The following is a 21232-nucleotide window of genomic DNA, read 5'->3' as shown; positions in this document are numbered from 1 at the left end:
TCGTGCCTGCACAGATGCGATTTCTGGCACCTGGGCATGTGCAGAAGCGATTTCCGGAGCCGCGGAAGAGAGTCCCCACGCTGCGCTGTGCCAGTTTAGCACAGTGTGTGGGGACTCACCAAATGGGCGGCTTGGTTCAGGGGCAGCTCGGGGGCTGGTTAAAAGGCTTCCGTGGGCCGCTTCTGGCCCATGGGCCTTAGGTTGCCGACTGCTGCATCTAAAGCATGAACAAAATCATTTTCCTCGCCAGCCAAGCAACCTCCCTCCTTTGTGACTCTCTTCCTTTTCGCCACTAGAGGGAGGCAAAACCCAGCACATCTCAGAGGGGAGACGCAGCCCCAGGCTGTAAAGGATTTTGGGTGTGTGTTAGAATCTTCCAGTGATTCCTCTGACTTCTGTACATTCCAAGGGTGCCACGTATGTGCAACAACATGTATCCCTGAACCTGCACCACCTTGCTCATGACCACCCTTCCCTTCCAACTTCAAAGCACCTCTAGGATGTTCTTGAGAGCATGCAATTAATCTGCACAATTTCAACCTCATAAGTTTGACATTGCGTGAGTCAGCTCTGCAGCAGAGCGCCGTCGTCCTGGGGCAGGAGGTGTTTCCAATGCTGCCTGCCAGTGCCTGCTCAGGGTCCTGCTCCCCGCCCTGCTTGCACAGCTGCCGACAGATCCAGGTCTGGAGATCTGGTGGAGGCCACAGCAGGAGATGGAGGTCTCCTGGGGCAGCAGCAGCTGCAGGCAGGTCCTGGTCTTGACCCCACGGCAGGCAGGCTTTATATCTCCTAACACGCCTCTCTTCTTGTGAAATTTTGCCAAAAATACCTTCGCAAAAGGTGCCAGGTTCAAATTGCTTGCATTTCAATAGGGCTGGGAATGTCTTCCCTCTGAAACCCTGGTGAGCAGCTGCCAGTCAACCGAGAGCCAGAGCGACCAGCAGTTTCCTCTGCTCCTAATTGCACATGGGAGATCCGTGATCAGCTCCTTTTCATGCTTAAAAGGAGAGGAAGGAAGAAGGCGGTGGGGTTGCCGTGGCATGCATTTCTAATCTTCAACAAGAACAAAATCTTCAAAGTGAAGCCCATCTGGGTGGCTGCTGGGCTTGGCATAATAATTCTTATCGCAATCATTAATGGGTGCTTTATATAGCAGGGTAAATTTACATTGCAATTTCCAAACACTCAGCGTATCATGCTTGGCTTGAGTCAGCGGACAAGCAGAGGTTGCAGAGAGGCCTCTGGCGTGTTCTGGAGGCCAGGGGTCTTGCTAAGGAGGCAGGATTTGCAGGCAAGGGTTTTTATTGTGCATTCGTGGTGATTTGCCTCACGGTGGTATTGGGGCAGTTATACACCATCCCTCTGTTGGCCCGATGCTGTTTGCGCCTGCAAAAAGTTTTGAAAAAGACATGCGTCTTTTTCCCCCATCAGTTCATGTGCTGTTGTTGTTGTTTAGTCATTTAGTCGTATCCGACTCTTCGTGACCCCCTGGACCAGAGCACGCCAGGCCCTCCTGTCTTCCGCTGCCTCCTGCACCTTGGTCAAACTCATGCTGGTAGCCTCGAGAACACTATCCAACCATCTCATCCTCTGTCGTCCCCTTCTCCTTCTGCCCTCCATCTTTCCCAACATCAGGGTCTTTTCCCACGAGTCTTCTCTTCTCAGGAGGTGGCCAAAGTATTGGAGCCTCAGCTTCAGGATCTGTCCTTCCAGTGAGCACTCAGGGCTGATTTCCTTAAGAATGGAGAGGTTTGATCTTCTTGCAGTCCATGGGACTCTCAAGAGTCTCCTCCAGCACCAGAATTCAAAAGCATCAGTTCTTCGGCGATCAGCCTGTGCTGTAGCTTCCTGCTAAAATCCTGTAGCTTCTCACAACCCTAATATTCCAGTTTCTTTCTTTCTGTTTTCTGGCTGTGATTGCACTGCAGCACACAAGTGCTCCTCCAGATGGCAATAAGGCAGTTATGCCAGGAAAGCATTGCGGAAGCCAAATGATGTGTGGACGGCCCAGTATGAATCCACCACCGATGCCCTATTATTTCATCAATGGCACATGGCAGAAAACTAGACTTGTACGCCTCCTTCCGGCAACTCCTGCAGCCCAGCTGGTGCCAAACACATTGCTCTGATTTCTTTGGACCCCATCAGCGAGGACCAGAGGGAGGTATTGTCATCTAGGAAGCCCGGGACCTCCGTGCCCAGAGGCTCATGCCCCAAGGAGGTCACTGATGCAGCGGTTTGACTTCACCCTCGGAGGCGCACTCCATTGTCCCTCAAGACAGATGGCTGCCATCAGAGATGTGGAGAAATTATGCAAGCAAAGCTTTTCCTTGAGACTGGGCCAAGGCAGAGAAAGCCTCCGCTGCTAGATTTCTTCATCTCAGGCTGCTCTCCAAGGCATACAAGACGAGACAGCGAAGACCTGCTGCGGAAGCTGGGAAGCTCAGCATCTTCACGCTGTTGCCAGCCACTTGGTTCACTGACAGGGATAGATGTCCCAGAAAAGTCAGGGCTGTGCTTTGTTAAGGCTGCTGGGAGTTCATAGCTCTGTGATGGGGAGATGGGGGACCACAGCTCCCAGGATTCTTAAGATGTGCACTGGATGTGTTTTAAATGTATGGTGAGGATCTGCTCTGTGTTGGCTATTTAGCAAGCATTTATTCTGGTTTGTCTGCAGGGAAATTTGATTACGTTGATTCGAGCAAGCGCTACATTCCCAGTGAATTGTCCCATCACTGTCCTTATAGAAAAATGGGTTTCGTTTGGGGCAATCAACTTTAAATGCACAACCCAAATTGAGCAGTTTGTGACTGAATCCCACCTGAAAACAGGGACAGTCAGGAAGTGCCTTAAGGCTCAGCCCTGACAGGGGCCTCTTGGGTGCTTCCAGACATGGAATGGGTACTGCATGTAAATTTTCCCATGAGTGCATTTCGGACATTGAAATGCCATTCCATACCCCTCACCCCATTTTATTCACCATTTCAATGAAAAACCGGATCATCTATTTTTTTTTACCTGTTGCCAATGAGAGGTTTCCGTTTGCGATACCTAAATGGCCCATTAGCAGTATTAAGCCCCTGGATGCACCTATTATTCGTTGTACAACGTGTACTTTTGCCCGTGCCAATCTGATCTCCTTGGCACCAGGCTGCCACCTGCAATTCTGGCAGAGAAATGACTGCACTTTCTTAGGTACAGGGAACCAGCTTTCGCATTCAAAACACATGAGGTCATCAAGCCCACCTCTTTCACCTCCTTTCATCTTACGTACTTCATTAGGCGCTGATTGCTTGCATGATGGGGATTAATTATTCCGATTAGCTTGGCAGAGGGGGGGTGCCAACATCCACCCACACAACTCCTTCCCTTTCATCTCTCATGACTGCATGTATCTGAGAGTTACTTAGAGCACACCCCATGCATGAGTTTCTCTTCCTCCTCTTGTGTGGTCCAAAGGGTGCTGCCTTTTAGGGAGATGAGCAATTCAGAGACTGAGGCTGTCTTCATGACAGGCCAGTTCAGATGATGCCTCTCAGCTAATCCGACCTCAGTGCAAGTTTGGAGCAAGAATGTTGATCCTGAACTGATTCCCACCACACCTATGCAGGACATTAAGAACACATAAACTTAACACTGGCAGCATAAATTCAACAGTGTAAAGGAGTTTTGATGGATGCAATAATAGAATACTGAATGGTATAGTTTTTTTGTAAGATATGCAAGAATTTATGATATGTAAAATGAACCATGGAAAGAGAAGAAGGGAAGTCACAGATATCTTAAGGATGTAAAAGGAGTATTTTAAATTGTAAAACAGAAAATTTAATAAAAATTATATTTGAATAACAACATAGTATTTCCACAATGGTTAATTGGTTTCTGTTTTTGACATTTTAATGCGGTTTCTACTGCATGGTTTTATGTATTTCTGCTGTAAGCCATTTGATATTTTTTATGAATTTGCGGTTTATAAACATTTGTCTATCAATAAAACTGGTGAGGAAAACAAAATTCCTTAACTGTCAAAGATGAGGGTAAGAACATAAGGAGGGCTTCCTGGATCAGGCCAAGCGCCCACCCAATCCGGCATTCTGTTCTCACAGTGGCCAACCAGATGTTAGGATATGTTCCACCATTAGAACAGGCATGTGGAGTTGTTGTATGTCACATATCTGTTTACTTCCAGCACAGTCTGCTGGGAACTTCAGTTGTATATAGCTTTTGCTTATGCTGTTTTGCTTGGACACGAAGGGAACAACTTTTTTTTTTACAGCTTTTGTAAAAAAAAGAAAAGAAAGGCAGAAGCCTTTTTATTAGGAATTATAGGTACCGACATTCCTTTTTTATTTTTTACATATTTTATTAGGTTTTAACATATCATTTCCAACAATTATTAAACATACTTTTATATCTTATACAATTTTTTTACTTCCATCAATCACATCTGAAAAATTTCCAATCTTTTCACTTAATATTTCTTATTTTCACTATTACATTTAAATCTCATAACTAATATCTATCATCTTTCTCTTCCTTGCAATAGTTCATATATTTCTCCTTACGAAACTTCTTGCAATCCTACTAGCGTAATTTGTTGATTACAGTTGCTCTTCAAATAGTTCGTACATGTCTTCCAATCTTCTGTAAATCTCTGGTCCTGCAGGTTTCGAATCCTTCCTGTCATTTTATCCAATTCTGCGTAGTCCATGGTACCGACATTCCGCAGGAACTGAAAAAAACTTTTTATGTATGTGACAACAGCAGCATGGATGCTACTAACCCAGCGAAAGGATTCTTGATAAGGCAAGATTGCCTGCCAAACAGATAGGATGGTTGGAAGCGGAAGGGTTGACGCTCAACCATCCCCCATCCATAGCTGTCAACTTTTCCCTTTTCTTGCGAGGAATCCTATTCGGAATAAGGGAATTTCCCTTTAAAAAAGGGAAATGTTGACAGCTATGCCCCCATCCCGTTCCCCTGCTTACCATGGAAGTTGCCATTAGCCCCCGGGCAAAGGGTCTGCTTCTGTGTCTGGGAAAACCCAAGAGTACATGTAAGAGATTATTGTTTCTTGTTATTTCTTACTTATTAAATTTCTATACCACCCACCCCTTTGCCTCCAGCATTTGTCAGGATGCCTCGACCTTGACCGGCGTTTTCTGTGATGCAAGCATGACTGGTGATCGCCTTTGATGCCTGAATCACAAGCCCCCTCTTTGTAGGATGCTGAGCTGTGGAGCGCTGTGGATGAGCGATGCTCCCAGAGATAAGGGCCACGAACACAGAGGCTGTTTGTGCACAGGGAGGGAGATGCAGAGGTGGCGGCAGGAACGGGCCAAGGCAGGCCTGTGGAGGAGTCGGGAAAAAATTCCAGGCTCCTGTGGGAGGCCATTTGGATTCTGCTGGCCTCAGCTGCTTCCAGGGGTGGAGGGGAGGGTGCAGGGAGAACAACACAACAACAAAGCTCCAGTGGGGGAGGCGAAGTTGCCAGCAGGGTGGGGGCACAGCTGGGATGGCCATCTGTCATGGATGATTTAGCTGAGATTCCTGCATTGCAGGGGGTTGGACTAGATGACCCTCAGGGTCCCTTCCAACTCTACAACTCTGAGAGCATTCACCCATCTAGTTCAGTCTTGGCAACGCTGACTAGTAGCTGCTCTCCAGCGTTTCAGACAGGAAATCTCTCCCAGCCTTGGAGGTGGTTAGGATTGAACCTAAAAAAATTTAGGGGTACTCTCATTTTGACTCAAGAAAACCACCATTTTATAGTTCAAATTGGGAGAAATAAATACAGTAGGACAAAAGGCTGCCATCGGGGTAGTAATAGAACTGGTGATTCACCGTGCTAGAGAAGAAACTAAAAAAATTAAAATTTTAAATTTCTTCTCCCATTAGATTCACAAACTGTTTAGGGGTATGTGTATCCCTAAGTCCCCCCAGAAGAAAAGCACTGGTCCTGCTGCAAGTTGAGTCACCAAGCTGAAAGCAGCAAGAGACGGATGGATCTGTCCACTGAGGTTTCTCTCAAGTCGTTGGTTGGTTTGTCTCAGCCAGACAGTCTGTTTATTGAGCATTCACCCTGCATTTATTCCATTTTATTGGTTGTTCCGTGGCATTTCACCCCGTGTTATGCCACATTATTGCTGCCCAGACGACCAAAGTGGAAACAAAGAAAGCCCGTGGTATGAAAATCTGCAAGATTTCAGTGGGAAGTGACAGGTTATGCACTGAAGCAGCCCCCCCCCCCCCAAAAAAAAATTATGCCGGCACAAAAAGTATGGAAAGTGGGATTGTGTGTGACTGCCCTGATGACTTCATGAGCATAAGTCATCAATGAAACGGAAGCCTGAAGCAGCCCACTCTGCTGGTGAAAACTTTGGAATTAATGCCAGTTGGGTGGATATTAAAGACATAGGAACCCTTCCAGAAGAAAACTTGGCCATTCTAATCCTGATGCTAAAACTCCAGTACCAAACAGTAACTATATTGATTAGTTTATTTATCCGGTGTGCGTCAGGTAGAGATACCCACATGCTTGGCCAGAATGAGTGGAGAGAAAAGAGGACTAATGGGGGGGGGAAGGACTGTAGCTCAGTGGGTAGAGCATCAGCTTTGCATGCCAAAAGTTCCCTGTTCAATCCCTGGCATCTGCAGGAAGTGCTGGGAATGTCCCTTCTGAAACCCCGAAATGGTTTCAGCATTGATGATTTTACGCTAAGTGGACCAATGGTCTTTCTCTATCTAAGGCAACTTCCTGTGTTCCTGTGATTGAGAGGGGAGGGGACAGGTCCTGTCAAACTCCGCCCACAAGTGCAGACAACAAGCGGCGGAATAGCAATGAACACCCATGGCTGGAAAAACAGGAATGTGAACGTTTAACATGCCAAACCCACACACAGATCAGCTGGATCTGTGTGGCTTGTTTCAGATCTAATGTCCCTGTCTGGAAGCACCCAAGGTTAATTTTTTTATAGGCTGCCCTGGGCTTTCTCTCGACTTCTGTCAAGGATGCTTCCCAGTCAATTGAATGCACATGGCAGAGAGTTAACGCTTCCTTGTCTTAGGTGACACAGTTGCTTCAACACAGTGCTTTTTTTCTGGAAAAAGAGGTGCCAGAAGAATTCACTATTAATGCCTCCCTTGTTCTCTTATAATGGCAATGGCGCCCACCTGAGAGGTGCTGGAACTGAGTTCAGGCTGAGGAAAAAGCCCTGCTTCTCCATCTCTGGAGACCTATGCACACAAATTGAGGGTCTAGGGCAGGGGTAGGCAAACTAAGGCTTGGGGGCTGGATGTGGCCCAATTGCCTTCTCAATCCGGCCCACGGACGGTCCAGGAATCAGCGTGTTTTGACATGAGTAGAATGTGTGCTTTTATTTAAAATGCGTCTCTGGGTTATTTGTGGGGCATAAGAATTCGTTCATTTTTTCCTTCAAAATACAGTCCGGCCCCACACATGGTCTGAGGGACAGTGGACCGGCCCATGGCTGGAAAAGGTTGCTGACCCCTGGTCTAGGCATCTATTCCTAGGTCTGAGCTATATGGAGCAGTTGCAGCAACTGGGCACACCACTCCCCCCCCCCAAGGGGTTTAGCTTCCTATGTATTCCACACCAGTGCTAGAGACTTTGCCATCCTTGTAATATTGGCTTTATGTACAAATAAAATAAACAAGCAGGGCAATAGCCGAGGCCAACAGGCAGCGTATTTCCTGTCCTCTGCATCAGATTGCCAGTGAGCCATTTGTGCGGCTCCTTCCTGCAAGGCTGCACCCCAGTTTACAACAAATGATGGCCACCAAGTTGGATGGTAGTTGGATCCACCAGTGATAATGGCATACTATGCCTCTGAATGGTGGGACGTGGGTGGCGCTGTGGGTTAAACCACAGAGCCTAGGACTTGCTGATCTGGTCGGCAGTTCGAATCCCTGTGACGGTGTGAGCTCCCGTTCCTCGGTCCCTGCTCCTTCCAACCTAGCAGTTCGAAAGCACGTCAAAGTGCAAGTAGATAAATAGGTACCGCTCCAGCGGGAAGGTAAATGGCGTTTCCGTGCGCTGCTCTGGTTTGCCAGAAGCGGCTTAGTCATGCTGGCCACATGACCCAGAAGCTGTACGCCGGCTCCCTCGGTCAATAAAGCGAGATCAGCGGCACAACCCCAGAGTCGGCCACGACTGGACCTAATGGTCAGGGGTCTCTTTACCTTTACCTATCCTCTGAATACCAGTTGCTGCAGGGTGAGAGGACTGCTGTGCTCAGGTCCTGCTTTCAGAGTGTCCATAGGCATCTGGTTAGCTCCTGTGAGAACAGAATGCCAGACTAGATAGGACATTGATAAGTGTGGTATAGTGGTTAGAGTGTTGGGCTAGAGCCTGGAAGTCCTGGGTTCTAATCCCCACTTGGCCATGAAGCTCACCTTGGGCCAGTCACTGCCTCTCAACCTAAACTTCCACACAGCTGCTGTGAGGGTTAAAGGAGGAAAGGGGAACAGTGTACACCACCTTGAGCTCCTTGGAGTGTAAATGCAACCAGTGCTTCCCCCCCCTTAAAAAATATATGTTCAGGGGTACGCTCATTTTGACTCAAGAAAATCACCATTTTATAGTTCAAATCGGAGGAAATAAATACAGTAAATGGACAAAAGTACAAAGATTCACAAAAAGTTTAGGGGTATGTATACCCCTATGTTCCTCCAGAAAAGCACTGAATGCAACAATGATGATGATGATGATGATGATGATGATGATGATGATGATGATGATACTCATCTGACTGGGTTGCCCCACTCTGGGTGGCTCCCAACAAAAATAGTAAAAATACAATACAACATCAAACACTAAAATCTTCCCTAATAAATTAACTCTGCCTGGAAGAATTCAACATTCAGTCTGCCTTTCCCTTTGCCAATCTCCAAGGGGGCTGGGGGTCTTGTCAGTTCCCCTCTGCCTCCTCCCTTTCAGCTGGAAATGCATCTTCTCCAAATTCTGATGGGCATCTCTCAAAACATTCAGGCGAGATCCCCAGCTATCACAAGGCCATCTCTTGGCATTTAGCTCCTGTTGATGAAGCATCAGCCACCCACTCGCTCCTATTAGCCTGCAATCAGCCCTGACAAAGGCATATTTTGGAGGTCCTGCTGTTCTCTCAGATATATCTTGATATCTCCACCAGTTAATGCCAGGGCCCATTGAGAGCAGAGGTGTCCATGACGCATGAATGAAGGTGTCGCTTTACACATCCAGGTCCCCAGGAGAGCAATCTAGGGAACGGCCCATTCACAAAAGCAGCAGGAGGCCTTCACACTCCCTCTCCCTTCTTCATGCCACAAGCTGTGCCAAGAATGCGAGTTCTTCAGCAGCATTTATTCTTGTGTGCATTGACATGGATGGGCCTGGCAGTTGTGTAAGATCTTAGAAGGGCAGAAGAAAGCTCTGCATGTAGAACACCCTGTTCACAGGATCTGGGCACGTTAGGTTAAGAAAGATCTCGATAAAAATTGATCCTGAGAAGTTAAAAAAAGGACAAGCCAAATCACTAAGGGTTTTGGGTCACATGCTGAACAGATCTGGCCTGGTCAAACAATAGCTGGGAGTTGGGAGTGTCCACAGTTGGCAAGTCAAGGAAGGGGGCATTTCAAACAGCTGCAGTTCAGGAATCCTTAGTGTTTGTGGTGGAAACAAAACTAAGCAATTTTAAAGGCTAACCCCTTCTAAATCTGCAGGTGTTTAAAGTACTACAACGCTATGGCTGCATACACATGAGATTTTATTCCAGAATCAACAGTGCCCTCAGTTCTTGTTCTTTCTACAGAGTCCTCACACAAGCTAGATCTACTGTGTAATTTTTTTTTTTTTTTGCCCCCATAACAGCTTCTTGAGCAATTGGCTTCATGGGGGGAGGGGGGCTCATTGCAGATTGATTATGCATTGCCTCTCGGTGTGCCCATTTGAAAACAGATAGAAACAGGCATAGGCAGTCCCAGCAATGTTGTGTAACCACACCTGTACAATGACATTGATCACAATTATCGCTTCCTATTTCATTCGCCTGAGGCATGTGCAGAGAGGAAAAGGGATGGATAGCCTGACCAAGGGGAGAGTTTTCAAATGCATATCAAGTAACTAGTTTAAGTGTGCTTGTTAAGTTGTTAAGTGTGCTGGGAACAGGTGGTTCTGTGATGGAAATAGAGACCTCGTAATAACTCTCTTGCCAACACCTTGTCACCTTGTCACCTTGCCTACAAAGGTCCATATAGCTAAGGCTATGGTTTTCCCAGTAGTGATGTATGGAAGTGAGAGCTGGACCATAAAGAAGGCTGATTGCCAAAGAATTGATGCTTTTGAATTATGGTGCTGGAGGAGACTCTTGAGAGTCCCATGGACTGCAAGAAGATCAAACCTATCCATTCTGAAGGAAATCAGTGCCCACTGGAAGGACAGATCCTGAAGCTGAGACTCCAATACTTTGGCCACAAGAGAAGACTCCCTGGAAAAGACCCTGATGTTGGGAAAGATTGAGGGCAGAAGGAGAAGGGGATGACAGAGGACGAGATGGTTGGACAGTGTTCTCGAAGCTACCAGCATGAGTTTGACCAAGGTGCGGGAGGCAGTGGAGGACAGGAGTGCCTGGCGTGCTCTGGTCCATGGGGTCACGAAGAGTCGGACACGACTAAACGACTAAAAGAACAACTCTCTCCTTTTCCCTCTTGAATTCCACAAGGACAATGGTGGGATTGAGCCATGTTAAAGTTATAAATTTAATATACATAAAATGATGTGCTCAAATGCATTGTCTTGAAGATGTTGTAATGGAAAGTTTGCCTTGGGTAAAAAGGTTGCACTCTGGCAAAAGCGTCAGAGAAGGCTGGAATTTTCCCATTAGATTGAGATAAACTACTTTTGATGACTCATTTCTGGAAACACAAGCTGCAGAGTTCTCACAGCAGGGAGGTGAAACTTGAGAAGGCAGCTTGTGCCTTTTGTAGATGGCTGGTGGCTGCAAGTTCTGCAACAATGAACAAGCTTAGGCTCTAGTTCTGGGACCAGAGAGAGGAAAGTTTACTGAACTGCATAAAGGACTGAAACTTATTGCTTGTTTGCTATGTGTTACTTTGCAACATTTATCTTATTGTAGCTAGTATTTAAGAAAAGCTTTGAAGCACATTCTTGTGGTGGAGAGAATTCCTTTTTATACAAAGGTCCAGATCAGGGATTGTGCTGAAATACTCTGACAAGGAGGAGGGATTACTGAAGCAGTATATTTGATGCACTTTAGAGCATGTAAAAGTGCTATAAAAATTAAGCCTTATTCTCAGCCCTGAGATCACGGGTCTCCGGCTGTACTGGTGTATTCCGTTTGCAAATTCACTTTCTTCCTTGGTGAACCTCAAGGTGGCATATAAGGGCTTCTCAGGCTGCCTTGCATCCAGGAGGACCTGAATTCCAGGTGCTGTCCAGGCTCAGATCTGCTTAGCTTCAGAGAGGTGTGTACGTCTTGCACCTTTGAGACACATTCTTTGTCCCAGTTGAGAAACCACCGAGTATCATTAAAGGGAAGGGGGAGAGGAAGGTTACTAAGGTGGGTCAAGGTTTGTAGGAAAGAGACAAGAACCAGATTCAGCAAGTCGGATACAGGCTGGATGTTGCTTCTCTACCATAAATCCATTATATTTGTGATGCTATAGTGGGAAGAGGTAAAGTCCACATGAAGAATGGGGTGGTGCATTTCAGGTCCCAGGTCCACTCTGTGAGTGTGTGTGTGTGTGTGTGAGAGAGAGAGAGAGAGAGAGAGAGAGATAGAGAGAGAGAGAGAGAGGGAGGGAGGGAGGGAGGGAGGGAGGGAGGGAGGGAGGGAGGGAGGAAAAGTAAGACAGGCTTGAAAATCAAGGCATCCACGTGCACTAAGCTACCTCTCCACTACTGGGCCAAATGGCTCACATTTTTAAAAATTAAAAATAAAACTGAATACATATTTGGATGGACAACATGAAAGTTTTTCTCTCTAAAGAGCTTTTTACATGCATGTTGGCTGCAGCTAGGATTTCAATAGCCCAGCAATGGAAAACCTTGAAAAACATACATTTGTCTTTGTGGTATAGGAACTTATGGACTAGGGCTATGGTGGAAAAAGCAACAACACATAAACTGCATGTTTCAAGGGGGTGGAGGATCCAGGTCACTCGTCTGTCATCTGATGGGATTTACATTTCACTTTGAACTGAAGAAGAAGAAGAAGCCATAATAAAAACATAACTTTAAAACAAACAACTTATATCCCGGCCTCTAGAGTGAGATGAGCGCACAACCCTAGAGTCTGTCAAGACTGGCCCGTACGGGCAGGGGTACCTTTACCTTTACCTTTAATATAATTAAATACCAGCAAACAGCAATTAAAGAGAAATTCACTCTTAACAATGGCAGCATATGATTGCTAAACTATAATCAATAAAAATGGCAGCAAGACACAATGCATAAAATACCACTGGATGTACAAAACCATGTAAAAGAATCAAACTGAGAAACAAAGGCAAGTTTGCTTGGTATAAGTTATGATGTAATACCCTGCTACCGCACTTTTGGGTTGTTCATAATAGCCATAAAGGAAATTTCAAAAGCCCCAATTTTGTTTTTCAGTGACAACCCGCCTTCCTTTCCACCAAATGCTACAAGGGGGCACGCTTTCTCCTTCTTTCCAAATTGCCATTGGTTTTGTTTCGAGGCGCCAGCCTCAGGAGCAACAGTTGAGGGGCTGCTACTGCTGCCCCTCTTAATCTGCAGCCTGAAGTCGTTGCTTCACTCTACCTAATGGTAGGGATGGTTCCGCCTATGTTCACAGGGAGAAATTCAAGAAGCAGGAAGCTATCTACGTCAAGGCCAGCTTTTGCAAAATATCCTGGTATTTCATAATTCAGATTACACAGCTCAAGTACATATGCCTTTCCCTGGTTGTAGGATCCCAGACTCCGCAGCTGCAGTCAGAGTGATGACTTCCTTATCGATGGAAGAAAAAGGGGACAGTTAGAACCCAGCCCCACCCTTTCGTACCAACCAAGACGGCCGCCATGACCTTGGCTCGAGGTGGAAATCCATGGAAACAACACACTAGATGTGTCATAAAGCAGAGCTTATTTACAAAGAAAACAGGAACTGGCGAGACCTGAATTTAAGTAAGAAGCTGTTAAGACATACTGCGTAGGTTTCATCTAGAAACAAAAGCTGGAAAAACAAACAAATCTCTTTAAACTTCTGCTTTACTGATGTGGGCTTGAAAAGTCTAGTCTAGTCTATGCATGGGGTTTATTTTGCCTCTCCCCAGAGACTCCCAAGGCCCAAATGTGTCCTTTCTCCAGGGATTAGCCTGTGTCTTATTGTCACCTGGGGTAAGAGGCTAAAGCACACCCTGTCTCCTAACTGCATCCGCCCTGCCCATCTTCCCCCCTCCCTCCCTTCACTTGCCTACGCTGGACTAGGGATGGGCAAGAATGTCAATTGCAGTTTCTCATTTTTGCAACTCTTACATTCAGTTCTCCACATTTCCTCATGCTTGGTTTTGTTATGCTTATAGAATCATAGAATCATAGAGTTGGAAGAGACCACAAGGGCCATCGAGTCCAACCCCCTGCCAAGCAGGAAACACCATCAGAGCACTCCTGACATATGGTTGTCAAGCCTCTGCTTAAAGACCTCCAAAGAAGGAGACTCCACCACACTCCTTGGCAGCAAATTCCACTGTCGAACAGCTCTTACTGTCAGGGAGTTCTTCCTAATGTTTAGGTGGAATCTTCTTTCTTCTAGTTTGGAACCATTGCTCTGTGTCCGCTTCTCTGGAGCAGCAGAAAACAACCTTTCTCCCTCCTCTATGTGACATCCTTTTATATATTTGAACATGGCTATCATATCACCCCTTAACCTCCTCTTCTCCAGGCTAAACATGCCCTTAGCCGTTCCTCATAAGGCATCGTTTCCAGGCCTTTGACCATTTTGGTTGCCCTCCTCTGGACACGTTCCAGTTTGTCAGTGTCCTTCTTGAACTGTGGTGCCAAGAACTGGACACAGTACTCCAGGTGAAGTCTGACCAGAGCAGAATACAGTGGCACTTATGATGGTGACTATTTTAAAACTTCTCATGAAAGTTCACCAGCATTTTGATGCGAATCTCTCCCACCAAGCACATCTTCGCAGAAACACTTTGTCTCCTATACAAATTTCTAACGTCTTTTTTGGGTATGTTACTTTCAGCAAGATGTGCGCTATGTTTATTTATTGCGTTCATATCCCACCTTTTTCTCTAAGGGCCCCAAGGTTCTCCACCTCCCTCACACAACAGCCCTGTGATAGAATTGTAGAGTTGGGACAGGACACAAAGGAATCTCAGGTCAAGCATCCTTGACAGATGTCTCCTGGGATTTTGTGGGACTCCAGATCCCATCAGCTCCAGCCAGGATGGCCAATGGTCAGGAATGATGGTGTCTGGAGGGTCAACTGTTCTAGAGAAAAAGAATTAAATGCTCCCTCCCTGCTGCCTCCGTGGTCCTCCTCCTCCTCTAGGAATGCTGCCCGGCTTCTCCATATCAGTGACACAACAGTGGAGTACCTGTAGGTCTCAGGGACACTAAGCCGAGAAGGCGCCATCTCAAAGCCAGGTAAGCAAGGCACTGGACTCTGGGAAGGAGACGTTAGACTCTGACAGGGTCCTAGAGTCCCCCTGCCTCTTTCCCAAAGCCTACTTAGTGCTTTCCCAGCTTTGTGTATGAGGTGAGGGGGCTATAGGACCCTACCGGAGGCCCCCCACCTCCTTCCCAAAGCTCAGGGCCTCCTTAGCCACCTTTGGAAAGGCTGCACAAGGGCTGGAGGCAGACAAATTGTGGCCTCACACAGGGCGCCATAGTACCAAAGCCTGCCACTGCCCTGCAGCCCTCCCCCAAGCTGCTCCCACCTGTCTCACCCCAGATGTCATGTTTGATGCCAAGTGTGGGGCAGGTAAAGATGTAGCTCCCACCAGGTTTGCAGCCACCTGGTGAAACCCAGCGCATATGCAAGTGAATGGTGCTGGTGAAAGGTTGTGCTTGAGATCAGGTGATTGGTGCCGCCTGCAAACTTGGGGCTCAGCTACATTAGTTAAAAAGCAACATTTTGAATTTGTTATAAACATGCAGCACCACATGGCGCCAGAGAGCAAACAAATTCTCTATGTGATTTTTACATAGCGTTTTTCCTCTCCTTTTGTTATAACGATTTAATTTCTGACTTATTTATAGCAGTTTCCCCCCTGTGTGTAGATCCACCCTCGGTCAAAAAAGAAGGGAGGGGGAGGTAAGGATTCCACAAACGAAACCATAACAAAGATGTGTGTGTTAATTACATCCACTCCATTAACATCAGTTTGGGCCATGGTCTTGAGTAGCTGACTAGTCTAGGTTCCAGTCTCAGGGCCAAAGTACATGTGGAGCTATTACGGATCTGTGTGACCCTGCAGAGCTGGCTCTTATCAGGGGAAGAGGCTGGCAAGAGGCTGACTGACTTGCTGCTGAAACACACATCTCTGTGTTATCCAGGAAGTGGTAATTGCCTCCCTGGAAGCCATAGCAGCTGAGAGGAGGAAGAGACTAAGCTTGTGTTCTCACACTCCTGTTTCCTGTGCCCTCTTTGCACTTCCAGTGCTGGGTTTTTAAACCCGTGTTCACACGACATTATCCCAAATGCGCATGTATCTCTTACTTTCTATTGTAATAAAATAGCACTGCTTGATGCGTCGTTTCTCAAACTGTCCTCACATGGATTGTGCTGTTTTCAATTCACCTCTAGAACAAGGTAGCATTCAACCACACATTACAAACATATGGCTAGGGATCCCCAGCACCCTTAACAAGCCACAGTTCCTGGGATTCTCCCATGTGCTTTAAATGTTCTTTTAGATATACGGTGTGTGTGAGACCAAAAGTATGGATGCCTTTGCATGGGGTAAATACATTCCTGGCCATCAATAACTCTCCCCCCCCCCCCATGTGTACACAGAAACAAATCAGAGACAACTGAAGGTGAAATCCTAAGCCTGTCTACTCAGAAGTAAGGGGGTTAGGACTGGAGCAGCTTTAATCCTGTAGAGAGGGGGGAGAAGAGATATAAAAGCATCCATGCTCTCTGTTCAGCTATACCAGCACTTTCTTTGGGCTTGGCTCCTATTGCTGTTGTCAGGTTTCTCCTGCAAATATTCATATGTTTTTAATTGAGGAAACGCAATAAAGCAGATTTCTTGACTGCAATTCCTGGTTCAGTTATGACTCCAACGTAACTTCAGGCCATCAGCCACAGCATCTCCTGACACCTTACTTTCTTTTTCTTTTTTAAAGACGGCTATTGTGGAAGGGTTAACCCCTTCTCCACACTATTTTCCTCAATGGAAATTTACCCTCTCTTTTCCCTTTCTTTATTTTTCATTCATGATAGGAATATGAGGCTCACGTGGCAAGGCGGGCATAATTTTACACCACCTGGTACCACCAGACCTGTAGCCAAGCAGGAAGGCAATATAAGAATGAATGAATGGATCTTTATTTGCGTCAGCCATCGGCCATAGCAATAAAACAACAATACGATATACAAAGAGTAGAAATAAAAAGTGAATTACCTGTATATAAAATACATTTTAGGGTTTTGAATCAATAGGAGGGCAGTGTAAAGCTCATGAGTCTGGGGTTTCTCTGGGCCTCGAGGCTGCAAGCAAAGGCACACCCCTTTCCATTCTGCTTGCTCAGATGAGCCATAACCAACCAGCACGTACAATGGACACCTCTCAAGTAGGCCATGGTTCACGGCCAGGCTCCTGCAACAGAACATTTTGTTTCTTTATGTTATTGTTCTCAATTGTCCCACCTACAACCATACTTTGTTAGCTTTGTGAATTGCATGCCATTCACAGGGCAGATATGTGCTGTTTTCTCGCCAAAGGATCAGCTTTCACCTTCCTTCTGAGTTGCTGCATTAGCAACCTCCCTGGGACGTGAGCCTGGGCAGTGCGTGTGGAAGTCCTGGGCTGCCCAGACATTAAGATCTCCCTGTCAACCACACTGATGGGGTCCAAAGAAAAGCAGAGCAATACATCTGGCACCAGCTTGGCTGCAGGAGTTGCCAGAAGGAGGTGACAAGGTGCCACCTTAACAGACTCCAATCCAGATTTGCGTAGGAATGCCCCAAGTGTCAATACTTGTCATGTTAATGGTTGATCTCCTTACTCTCTTAAGAACATAAGAAGATCCTACTGTATCAGGCCAATGACCCATCAAGTCCAGCATCCTGTTCCCACAATGACCAACCAGATACCTCTGAGAAACTCCCGGAAGGATCCGAGCGCAAGAGTCCTCTCCTCCCCTGTGGTTTCCAACAACTGGTATTCAGAAGGCAGCCCTGTTCAGGGAAGTTTTTAATGCGTGACATTTTAATGTAGTTTTAATCTTTGTTGGAAGCCGCCCAGAGTGGCTGGGGAAACTCAGCCAGATGGGCAGGGTACAAATAATAAATTATTATTATTATTATTATTATTATTATTATTATTATTATATTATTATTATTATTATTATTATTATTATTATTATTATTATTCAGAAGCACTGCTGCCTCTGACTATGGCGGGAGAATCACCATCATGGATAGCCAACACCCCTGCTTTTTTAAAATTTAGCTTTTACTTACGATTTTTTCTGTGACACAAAACAAACAAATAAACAAGGAGAAGTACATCTAGTGTCTCCACTTTCAGTTCATAGAGTCTTTTTTCACCGTTCGTTTACATTTGGCATCTTCTTCTTCTTTGGCGATAACTCATAGCTGATTAAGATTGTCTTCCATAAACATGGTTTTAACAGTGAACCCGTAAGTGACTGTGGAGGCCAATTCTGGATCCACATGTCCTTCCACAGTGGGGACATAGGTTTCCGGGTGGGAGATGATCAGGGTGAGGCTTTGCATGTTTCTCCCTTTTGTCCTGAGTTCAAGTGTCTTCAAAGCCCATGACACCTTTGGCACAGGCTGTTCTCCAACTGGAACACTCGCAGGCCAGTGTTTCCCAGTTGTTGGTGTTTATACTACATTTTTTTAGATTTGCCTTGAGAGAGTCTTTAAAAATCTTTTGTTGACCACCAGCATAACACTTTCCATTCTTAAGTTGGAAATAGAGTAGCTGCTTTTGGAAGACAATAATCAGGCATCCACACAACATGACCAAGTCCAACGAAGTTGAGGTTGAAGAATCATTGCTTTGACACTGGGGATCTTCGCTTCTTCCAATACACTGTCATTAGTTTGCCTGTCTTCCCGAGTGATATGTAAAACTTTTCAGAGACACCGTTGATGGAATCTTTCAAGGAGTTGGAGATGGCATTTATAAGTGGTCCATGTTCCACAAGCATACAGTAAGGTTGGTAGTACAATTTGGTAGGAGACACTATTGTCATAGATTTTGCGGGGAGAGAGGAGAGAGAGGGAGAGGGAGAGGGTTGGGGGCATGGAGGTGATGAACTTTTCATTCTCTTGCATAGTGTCTGCGCAGAATTTTTGTGTCAGAATCTCGTTGGTAGGTCCTTTATTTATATGGTCCTTTGTTTTTATTGGCATTGTGAGAGATTGGAGTGTCCAATCCCTTTTAAAGCCCTCTAGGTTGGAGGCCATTACTGCCTTCTATGGGAGTGAGTGCCATAGTTTTAACTATCCACTATGTGAGGAAGTAGGGACGCAGGTGGTGCTGTGGGTTAAACCACAGAGCCTAGGGGTTGCTGATCAGAAGGTCGGCGGTTCGAATCCCCATGACGGGGTGAGCTCCCGTTGCTCGGTCCCTGCTCCTGCCAACCTAGCAGTTCAAAAACACGTCAAAATGCAAGTAGATAAATAGGTACCGCTCCGGCAGGAAGGTAAACGGCATTTCCGTTTGCTGCTCTGGTTCGCCAGAAGCGGCTTAGTCATGCTGGTCACATGACCCGGAAGCTGTATGCCGGCTCCCTCGGCCAATAAAGCGAGATGAGCGCCGCAACCCCAGAGTCATCCACAACTGGACCTAATGGTCAGGGGTCCCTTTACCTTTTTAGATCCCCTTTGGCAATGCCCGTTCAAGATTCCCTGCTACCCGCCTCTAGCCAGGGACCCACAAGTGGCCTTATTCACACACACACACACGAGTGCCGCAACCCCAGAGTCAGCCACGACTCGACCTAATGGTCAGGGGTCCCTTTACCTTTACCTTATGTGAGGAAGTACTTTTATTTAGGCTCTTCTAGCCTTTGGGCATAGTTGTCTTTCTGTTTCAATGAGCAGGTGGTCCGAGCTGCATCTTCTGGTGTGCTTTTATTGACAATTGCTCCTGCGTTACAGGCCACGGCTGAAATTGCCTTGACTGGCTTTGGGTTTTGAAGTTTATGGTTTTACTGTGTTCTCGGGAAGAGCAAGCAGCACCCTTAAGGAGTCAGGCAGGCGATTAGTCAAGGAATCAAATTTGGGGAGTTTCTCGGAATGCCATCAGACCTGCCTTCCCCCTTTTACACATTAACAGCTCAGCCATCGGTCTGCCACCAGTGCAAAGGGCTGACAAAATCGTTTCCAAAATACTGGAGCAGTGTGTGGAAGCAGAGTCAAGTAAGGCAGAGACAGAAGGTGAAACGTAGTGGGATGGGCAGAATCCGGAACATGCTGAATTGTCAGAAACCTACAACGTGGCAGATTCCCTGAAACCATGGGTGTAGCCAAAGGTGATGCCCGTGCCTGAAGCCCCTCCAAATATGACCCTCATCACAATTTGTTTTGGTTTGCTGTATTTTATTTTATTTTATTTCATGCACCGAATATGTTAGCGGCAAAGTGGGACATTAGTAAGGTCAGAAAACATAACATGGCTGGTTGCAAGGTGTTATGTACTGAGTTGAATAGGATCCAAAAGGCAGCAGTATGATTGGTCCTAGAACAATAGGATTCAGAATGCAGCAGTCTGATTGGTCCACAGGAGCCACCCAATCCAGCTCCAGGTAGAAGTGAATCCGCAACCTGATTGGCCTAGAGGTGAATCCCGGAACTAGCCAATCACGTGGGGCCCATTGTGTAAATAATGTATTTAAAGCAGACATTCTGGGGGAACCTCCATTCCTCCTCACCACTATGAGCTGAATAAAGAGCATGAAATCCACTCTCGACTCCGAGTATATTTCACAAACAATGCAGGGAAGGATAAATTATTTCGAATTTTTGTTTTGTAAAGAGTCAAGAAATAAGCAGCCATTTGCAAAAAACAAAGCAAAACAAAACCCCAAAAGGGGGCAGTGCCAATTCTATTACAGAGCTGACCATTCTCCCGATCCTGTACCGCTGCCTGAATCCCCAAATTCAGAATTTGACCATTCGTGGCCTAGAAGAGCTTGAAGGTTCAACAACTTTTGAAGGGAGGGGAAACATTCCCAGGCCATCAGTTTGTAGCTCTTCCCCTAAACCTCCATGTAGAAAAGAACAGGAGATGAACCTGCAGGAACAGGCCAATGGCATCCTATTCTCACAGTGGTCGGCCAGCCAGATGCCTGTGGGAAACTTGCATGCAGCCTCTGACCACAACAGCCCTCTTCCCTCCCATGATTTTCAGCAACTGGGAAGCGTTTCTGCCCCCAACTTTCCTTTCTCTGTTCCCAAATCTTCCAACGTTCAGCTTCACTGGATGTCTACGAGTTCCAGTGTTGTGATGGAGAAAAACTTTTGCTTTCTCTGTGCCGTACATAACGCTATAAACTTATGACTTGCCTTTTCTCTATATTTAAGAGATCCAAACACTGCAACCTTTTTCACAGGGGGTAGGAAATGACCTTGGTCATTTCCCCAGAGTGGCTGGGGAAACCCAACAATAATAATAATCTCCAGGGAATTGTGAGACAATAGAAAGCTGCAATTTACCAAGCCTACCTCACTGAACTAAGGAGTTCCACCAAAGACAGGTCACGTTCCAGGAGCAACCTGGTAGACCTGCTTCTGAAATAGTTTCTGGTGATTAAGATCAGATTAAAGCAGGCATGTGGCAGCTCCTTAGAGATCCATCACGCTTCCACCCAGTGGCACATGCAAGAAGAGAAAACAGCTCTCCAGGGCCTGCCACCCCCTCCCTACCCTGCTCTCTGCTTCTGTAATGTAGCCTGTAACCGGGAAAGGCTGTGAATAAGGAAGACACATCCTTGCTTGTTCTGCAGGGCACCTCCTGCCAAGCAGCTGTGCCCA

The sequence above is a fragment of the Podarcis filfolensis genome, assembly GCF_964270895.1.
Source record: "Podarcis filfolensis genome assembly, chromosome: 5".
Classification (NCBI taxonomy): Eukaryota; Metazoa; Chordata; class Lepidosauria; order Squamata; family Lacertidae; genus Podarcis; species Podarcis filfolensis.
This window is presented reverse-complemented; position numbering follows the sequence as displayed.